We start from the raw sequence: 7,379 nt of genomic DNA, 5'->3' as shown, positions 1-7,379 counted from the left end.
TAAATAAAAAATAAAATGCTAGAGTAGAGATGCGCCGAACAAAAAAAAAAGGAAAACAAAATCGTGCAAAATTCTTGGTAACGGCAACTTGGTGATAGACTTAAGAAATGCTTATCTACTTATTAGACATATGGAAAGAGCTGTTGGTGGAGTAAATATCTGTATGGAGTAGACAGTTTTTTTTTTTTAGTGATTTTAGGGCGTAAGTGATTTTTTTTTTATTATTATCTTATATACAATATTCTTTGTGAAATGTAAATAGGTATTCAGTTTAGTTTTGAAATTTTGCTTTATTTTTATTCAATACATATGTCAGAAAGCCTGCCTATACATACATAGATATAGACATTGAAATCAGATGTGGATTTGCCAGTTTTTAATGCTTCAAATAATCGATATGTATGTATTTGTAAGTATGCTTATTAATAGCCATGTTTAACGTTAAACCAATGTAAATTTTTGTAATATATGAATAAAGTAAAAAAAAAAAACAAAAAAAAAACCTAGCATATTATATAATTGTTTATATTCGCTTGTGTTATACGCATTTTACGCAAAACAAACGCGCTTGAAAGTATTGAGACTTTTATATAGAACACAGGTGAGTGCTGAGGAGATTAAGCTTATGATTTCTTATCAGTTTTTAGTTCTGTTATTATTTGTTAAGTGGGAATTTCCTGTCAAACTCACAATTCCTGGACGTTATTATTGCATTAAAAAATTTTCGTCGTTAGGGTTGCATTAGGGTTGTATTAAAACATTTTTCTCAATGTACGCGAAAGCTCTATGAAGTAAGCTCCGTCTTAAGCGGTATGCATACTTTCAACTCATAGGCCATTCACACTTTGTCCAAATCGTGCACAAGTGGTAAGCAACCAGGAATAAAATATAGATAAGATTCAAACCCTGGTGTACTTTGTATTGAATCATTGCCTTTTTTATTCACACAAATTACGAAATTTGGTCTCAGATTTTTAGACCACAGTCATTGAAAATTTGAGCAATATCAGAGAAAGTGTTAACAGGAATTAGAAGCTGCATCTTGGTTAGGAGATCCATGGTGCCCCACTGGGTCCAATGAGGGCGGCCCGTTGTGCTCGGCCTCGATTTTAAGGGCCATCTCTTCCATTTATTCATTCTGTTAAGGACTTATTTTTATTAGTTGTTTTGTTACATAAACCCCTAATTTATTCATATTCCAGATTTTCCCTACTGATCTGCGCCTTCACTCAGAAATTCTCGATAAAAGCCTCAAAACTTTTATACAAATATATGTAACATAATCTTAATAATGGCGCTTTGTTTTCCTAATGTTCATGAAAAGCAATAATAATTGATCGGATAATATATATATATATATATAGTAACAAATACAGCAACAAGAACAACAATGAGAAATCAATGTGAATTTTACCTGCTAATAGTGAGATATATATAGTTATATACCTAAAAAAAAAAATTTAATAAAAAAGTATAAAGATTTAAGCGAAAGTAAACTACTTACTTAATTTAAGTAAAACTATAATATTTTAATTAGTATAATACACTAAACAACTTAAAAAAATATGTATTGTAAAGTACTAAGAGGCAGAATAAGAATGCAGCTGGAATATGAATTTCCGATTTGACTTCTGTAATTTTTCAATAACAAAGAAGAGTTCGCAGTTTGGTTTTGGGTGTGACGCCAAATGATTGTTGGGCTCATACAGAAAGTTGTCTACATATATTCATTTTGAGCTTTATCACTAAAAATTGGGGAAAAAATAGAGATTTTAAAATTTCTTTGACCATTACTTTTCGATGTTGATCACGTTAGCATGTGAATCAGTTTTATAAGTTCAAAAAAATAAAAAAATACTTTTCCTACTTCCTAGGCCAATTTGCTCAAAAACTTCGAAATCATCTGCTATCAAAATTGAGCATCGTAATCTTCATAAAAAATATAAAAATCTTATCGCAGTCAAAAATGTACAAGCAAGACTTGTGGAAAATATGTGCATTCATATGAATAATATTATTTCATTTAAAATTTGGTGAGGAGGCTAATGGCCCCAGAGGATTTAAATCCACTTCCATGGGTCTATTCTGTCCATTGCCGATGACTTTACCGCAATTCTAGGTACGTTGGTAATGCAATTAAAATTATAATAATATGAAGGTTATGAGATAGTAACAAAATTTACCGGTTACAAGAGTTCACAGAATATGAAAAGAGTTTAAAAATTTACGGGAACTTTATTTATCGGTGACAAAAATTTTCGTAAAATTTCGAAATATGCAGTATGCATATTGACTGATTTGAATTGATCCTTCAAATGTGTGTGGCATCATTTGCCAGATTAACATTAAATTCTTTCAATGCCATTCACATTTTTCTGTATCAACACAATTCATTTCTAATTTTCTACTCGCTCAAGAATAAATAACAAATAATGCTTTCTCATTTTCGCTTTACTTTAACTAACACACATAAAACATACCTAAATGCTTTCACAAACTGTCCAATATGTAATTGAAATTATCTATACTGCTTATTTATAGAGATAAACAAAATTTAAGTATGTGAGTAAAGTGAGTGAGTGTATAAATGAATGAATGCGTCTAAGGTTTAAGTATGTATAATTTTAGTAGTGTGAAGAGAGAAATTATAAAATATTATACATACATAAATAGAAAAGTAGTTTCAAAACTAATAATGTTCTAATTTTAAGTTAAATTTCTACAAATTGTTCTCTAAAAATATACAATTGTAATATATTAAAATTATGTGAAATGTTTTGTATGACAATCACATGATGATGATGGAAATAATGATTAGATAATGAGTACTTAAAACGTGGCAGAAGGTCGGAAAAACAAAAACGATAGCACATTTGTTGATGGGCAATTAAAAAAGAAAAATACTATGTTATTCCAAGTTAATCTACAGCGCCAGTTGAATAAGGCTAAAATAACTTGTGTGAAAAAAATACATATTTTGATTTTCAAAATAACCCTTGGATTGTTTGCATTGCAAAACTTATTTCAGTTAAACTTCTAAAAAGAAAAGGGACCGAAAAGATATTGCGAATAACTGTGGAAATATATCCAATAATTTATCGAATTCCATGGCTCAAAGGAAAACAAAGTTATGAAGATATTTTTGAGAGAAACTACAAAAATTCGCATGCAGTTTGTTCATTAAAAATTTAGTAATAATACAGATAACAATTAATGATGCTAAATAAATAAATAAATACAAGAGCTAAAATTAATTAAACTTTAATTAGTTGATAAATAAGTACCGAAAGATTTATAAGTAATTATATAAATATAATGAATAATAACTAAAAAGGAAGAAAAATATATAATACAAATCTTGTAATTAAAATGAAAGTAAATAAATGTGATAAGATTCTTAAAAAATTAATTGTGTTGTTATTTCAAGAGTTTATGCGAACACGAAAGGAACAGTTGGTTTTAAAGAGGTAAGTTATTATAAAAATTTATAGTAAAAATGAAAAAAAAAGAGACTCTGCTTCAATATGGTTATAATTTTAGTACTAGGTGAAGACAATGAACACAGAAAACTCGCCTAGTTATTCATTTACGCTGGTTCCAAGTGAGACAAAAATAAAAAAGTAAAGAAAAAATAAAAAATAAAAAAAAACTTGTCTCCAAACCAAGCTCGAGAAGGGATGACGAAAAATTAAACAACACCAATTTCCAAACATTTACTTCCATAATAATTAGTGGGAGCACCACCCAACCACCGCCGTTCTAACTAATAAAACGCCGTGTTTAACTAACAAAACTACACTAAATTACGTATGTATGTGAGTTTATGAACGTCTTAGAAGTTCAGTTTGCAAGTGCCGATTTTTAAATGTAAACATTATAATCTGTACTTGTCTAATGGTTTTGCGAGTATAACTATATACATTAGGGTTGTCCTTAAAATATCAACATCATGAGGCACCCCTTTATTTTGTTTTATTTAAAAAATAAAGACATCAAAGAAAATTAAAAAACTTTTAAAAAAAACCTTTTGGGTCGCCACCATCGTTTGAAAAAATTAAATTTTTTTAATCCTTAAAAATTTCACAAAATGTTTGATTTTACCAGTTGTAACGAGTGTATGCATTTTATATGAATAATAGGCCCGTCAGAATCGATACTTGTACGTCAATAACGGAAAAGCATGCGAAGTAAGTGGCGCACGCAACGTAGTGATACGCCACAATGAAGGTGTTGCGTCTGCAAACAAAAATCAGCTGTTCTTTATGGCCGCGTACTTGGTTTTACGCAAGTCACTTTTGCAGATACAATAGCAAAAAATTCAAATTTTTTTACTAATATGTTCACACTTCTCTTGATGTCTTCGGCACTGTCTTTGGCTTTTCGCAAACACAATGTGAAAATTAATACATATTCCCAATACAACTATCCGCAGTGACGTACTTATGTGCGTCAAACGTTGAGTGTTGGCCAATGTTCGTTGGGTCCGTCGACGCGAGGCTTGCCAATCTAAAGCTCTCTATGAAAACACACATAGTCTACTCAATTGTCAGTTTCATCCTTGAGCGAAACGTATGCAAAGTACCAATTCTGACGCGGCCATTAGTTTCAATAATGTCTTACATTTTTTAGTTTAAGTATTCAAGTAAATTATTTGTAGAACTTTTTTTGGGATCTTAAAAAAATTTTAATTTTTTTAAATCCTAGTAGACCATGGAAAAAATTTCTATAAAATTATAAAATTTCCGCGAATGTTTTTATTTTCTACGTAAAACAAAAGCGATGTTTATATTTTTGAGGACCACCCTAATATACATATATGTACATATAATTACGGTTTTTTACATCGAAAAAAAATATATAGCCATAAATTCTTGAATTGCGGTTTCTGTAGGGTTTCAAAAAGAATTTCATTTTATGTAGATTCTTCAATCATTGTGAAATTTGGTAAGAGACAATTCGGTTACAGATCCAAAACAAAAAATCATGAGCTGCCTCCTCGTATTGCAAAAAGCTTTGAAATTGATTTTTTCTTCCCAAATTATCCTGTTAATATTCAATAAACTGCTTTTATTGGGTATGCTGCTAAAGTGACAATCCATGGGCAGTAATAAAAATGCGTCGTACCGGAAGCTTGGACCTGACTGTCGTGGGCCGTTAACGGAAGTACTGCAATAACATCAAGATTTAGCACTAAGATTATGACTAAAAGTGAAAGAAAATTAATTTTAAATTTGTCGCTTTAGTAAAACTTCCCTAACATTTTGCCTATGTACATACATCAGATGCTAGGTGCGACCTCCACACTTAACGGAGGGTTAAATATAATTACATAATTAGATATTTTGAAGTATATTTCCATTTTCAAAGATATTGCAATTTTCAAACTAATTTGCTCAAAATTAATATTCGTAAAATTTAATACCCTTGAACAACTAAAACTCAAGCGAAATCCCGTTTCATTTGCGATCTTTTTCCCGCAACTACCCACAGCAAAATACTTAACCAATACTTATGCTGTTGTTAAAGGGAATCGTTTTATTTTATTTGAGAATTCCTTAATTAACAACACCAACAATGAAATTCTAATGGCAGCCGAAAATGTCAAGTATACAAACAAAATTCGAATTCGCTTGGAAATTTCAGTATCAATTACAAAACCGCATACCCGCACAAATGCAAGCAACAAAAGGCAGCTGGTAGAGTGGTGAAATTGTGTGCGGATATTAGCGTGTGCGCAGGGGGGGAGGTAAAAAGCCCAACCAAGGCAGAGGCAGGAGAAGGTGCCGTTGGCGCTTTTTCATCAGCAATTAATGCTGTATTTTTGCGAGTGCCTACAGCCACAGTCGCAGCCACAGCGGCAGCCACCATAACCACCAACGTCGATGCAGGAAAACAACAATAAGAACGCCACAATCACTGCCAATGCCAAGTACATGTCGCAGACACACACGACTACAGCAGTTCCATTGAAGAGACGGAATGCTGGCAACTAACTCATTCGCTCAATGTTGCCACTCTCCAACTCCCAACTCTCAACCAGCATTGCCGTTTTGCTCAAATTTAAGAAAGATTGATAAATTTTTTCCTGCCTGTTAAAATGTTAAATTTTTCTTCGCTTTCCTAAATATTTTGATTAAAATATTCAAAAAGGATAATTTTCTTTAAAAATTCATTTCTGACTATGAGTCCAATTTCAATCAATTTTTAAATTTTATTTTAGGATCTCGTATAAAGTTCCAGGAAATATTTCTCTACGCAACTCCCGATCCGCGGCCGTCGCATTTTCAAACCTGAAAGTGTTCTTCTGCCACAAAATCGTTTCTCATAAAAACCACTTGCAGTTCAGAGACGACCTTAGGCCCCTTCATTTGCTTGACAAACTCGTTTTATGCATGCATTCAAAAAAGAAGCGAATGGGCAGCTACCTATTATGGGAGTATATGTTGAAAGGTTGAAAAAAATGTGTAGGTAATAGTTTTCAAATTAAGCAACTGTTAGACTATAAAATCCCTACTTTTGACCACAAAATTGCCTTGACTTACTTGCTTGATTATTTTTTTTTATTTCTATAACCAATTTACCAAGCTTGGTAAGAAAAGCCTCAATTAATTAAATAAGCTGCCTAATTTTTACGAGATTTGATACTTTTTTTTAACGATTTTGGTAAATTTAATTTTTCGGCCGTGGCAACACTGCTCCCAACTCCTCTCCATTCACTTGGCAACAACATTTCAAACATATTCATTTTCCTTTACTATTACTTCTCACAACAATAGTTGATTTGTTGTTGCTGTATATTTTAGTGTTGATTGTGTGTCGATTTCGAAATGCTGCAAATTACCGGCATTATTTCTTGTAATTAAGCATTAAACTTTTCGCACAGCACTTCCGTCTGTGGGTCGAGCAGCACCTACTAAGTGTGTATGTATGTATGTATGTATATAGTGTTACATTCACCCTCTTCTTCTTGCTTTTCCGGTTAAGACTTTTCTCTTTCTCAGATTTACAACATTGTGAAAGTGAAGTGAACGTGATGAATACATTTTAAGACGTTTCTCGAGAATTGATATGGAGAGAGTTGTAGAAATACATACAAGTAATTTACTGGCCCCGCAGGCCAAATTGTATTCATGTTGCCACTCAAAGAAAGCTTTCTGAGACTGCTGACATAACACTTGGTTCTAAAGGATTACACAAAGCTAAATCTACAATATTGTACATATACATATGCATAAATGTATGCATGTAGGGATATGGAAAAAAAGGGAAATAAAGATAGCATAAATATAATTGAAGTAGTGTTAATGCAATGAGTTTGGAAGTGTTGGATACATAGCTAGCAATAGGGTCTCACAAACAGGCTCCAGGCTATATTTTGA

At 31.8% G+C, this 7,379-nt stretch overlaps 1 long non-coding RNA gene across 1 annotated transcript; it reads right to left on the bottom strand.

Annotated features, from left to right (window-relative positions):
- Positions 1 to 212: 212 nt before the first annotated feature.
- On the bottom strand, positions 213 to 3,276 carry LOC108379907 (uncharacterized). The gene is made up of 2 exons (XR_001849517.1): positions 2,428 to 3,276; positions 213 to 1,870 (listed from the first exon to the last, which is right to left on the bottom strand). It is a non-coding gene; the product is annotated as an uncharacterized LOC108379907 (long non-coding RNA).
- Between the last annotated feature and the right edge of the window lie 4,103 nt (positions 3,277 to 7,379).

Source organism: Rhagoletis zephyria, unplaced genomic scaffold (assembly GCF_001687245.7).
Source record: "Rhagoletis zephyria isolate East Lansing unplaced genomic scaffold, Rhagoletis_zephyria_1.1 Rzeph_scaffold_17648, whole genome shotgun sequence".
Classification (NCBI taxonomy): Eukaryota; Metazoa; Arthropoda; class Insecta; order Diptera; family Tephritidae; genus Rhagoletis; species Rhagoletis zephyria.
Note: the sequence above shows the minus strand (reverse complement) of the source record. Positions and strands in the feature narration are given on the sequence as shown.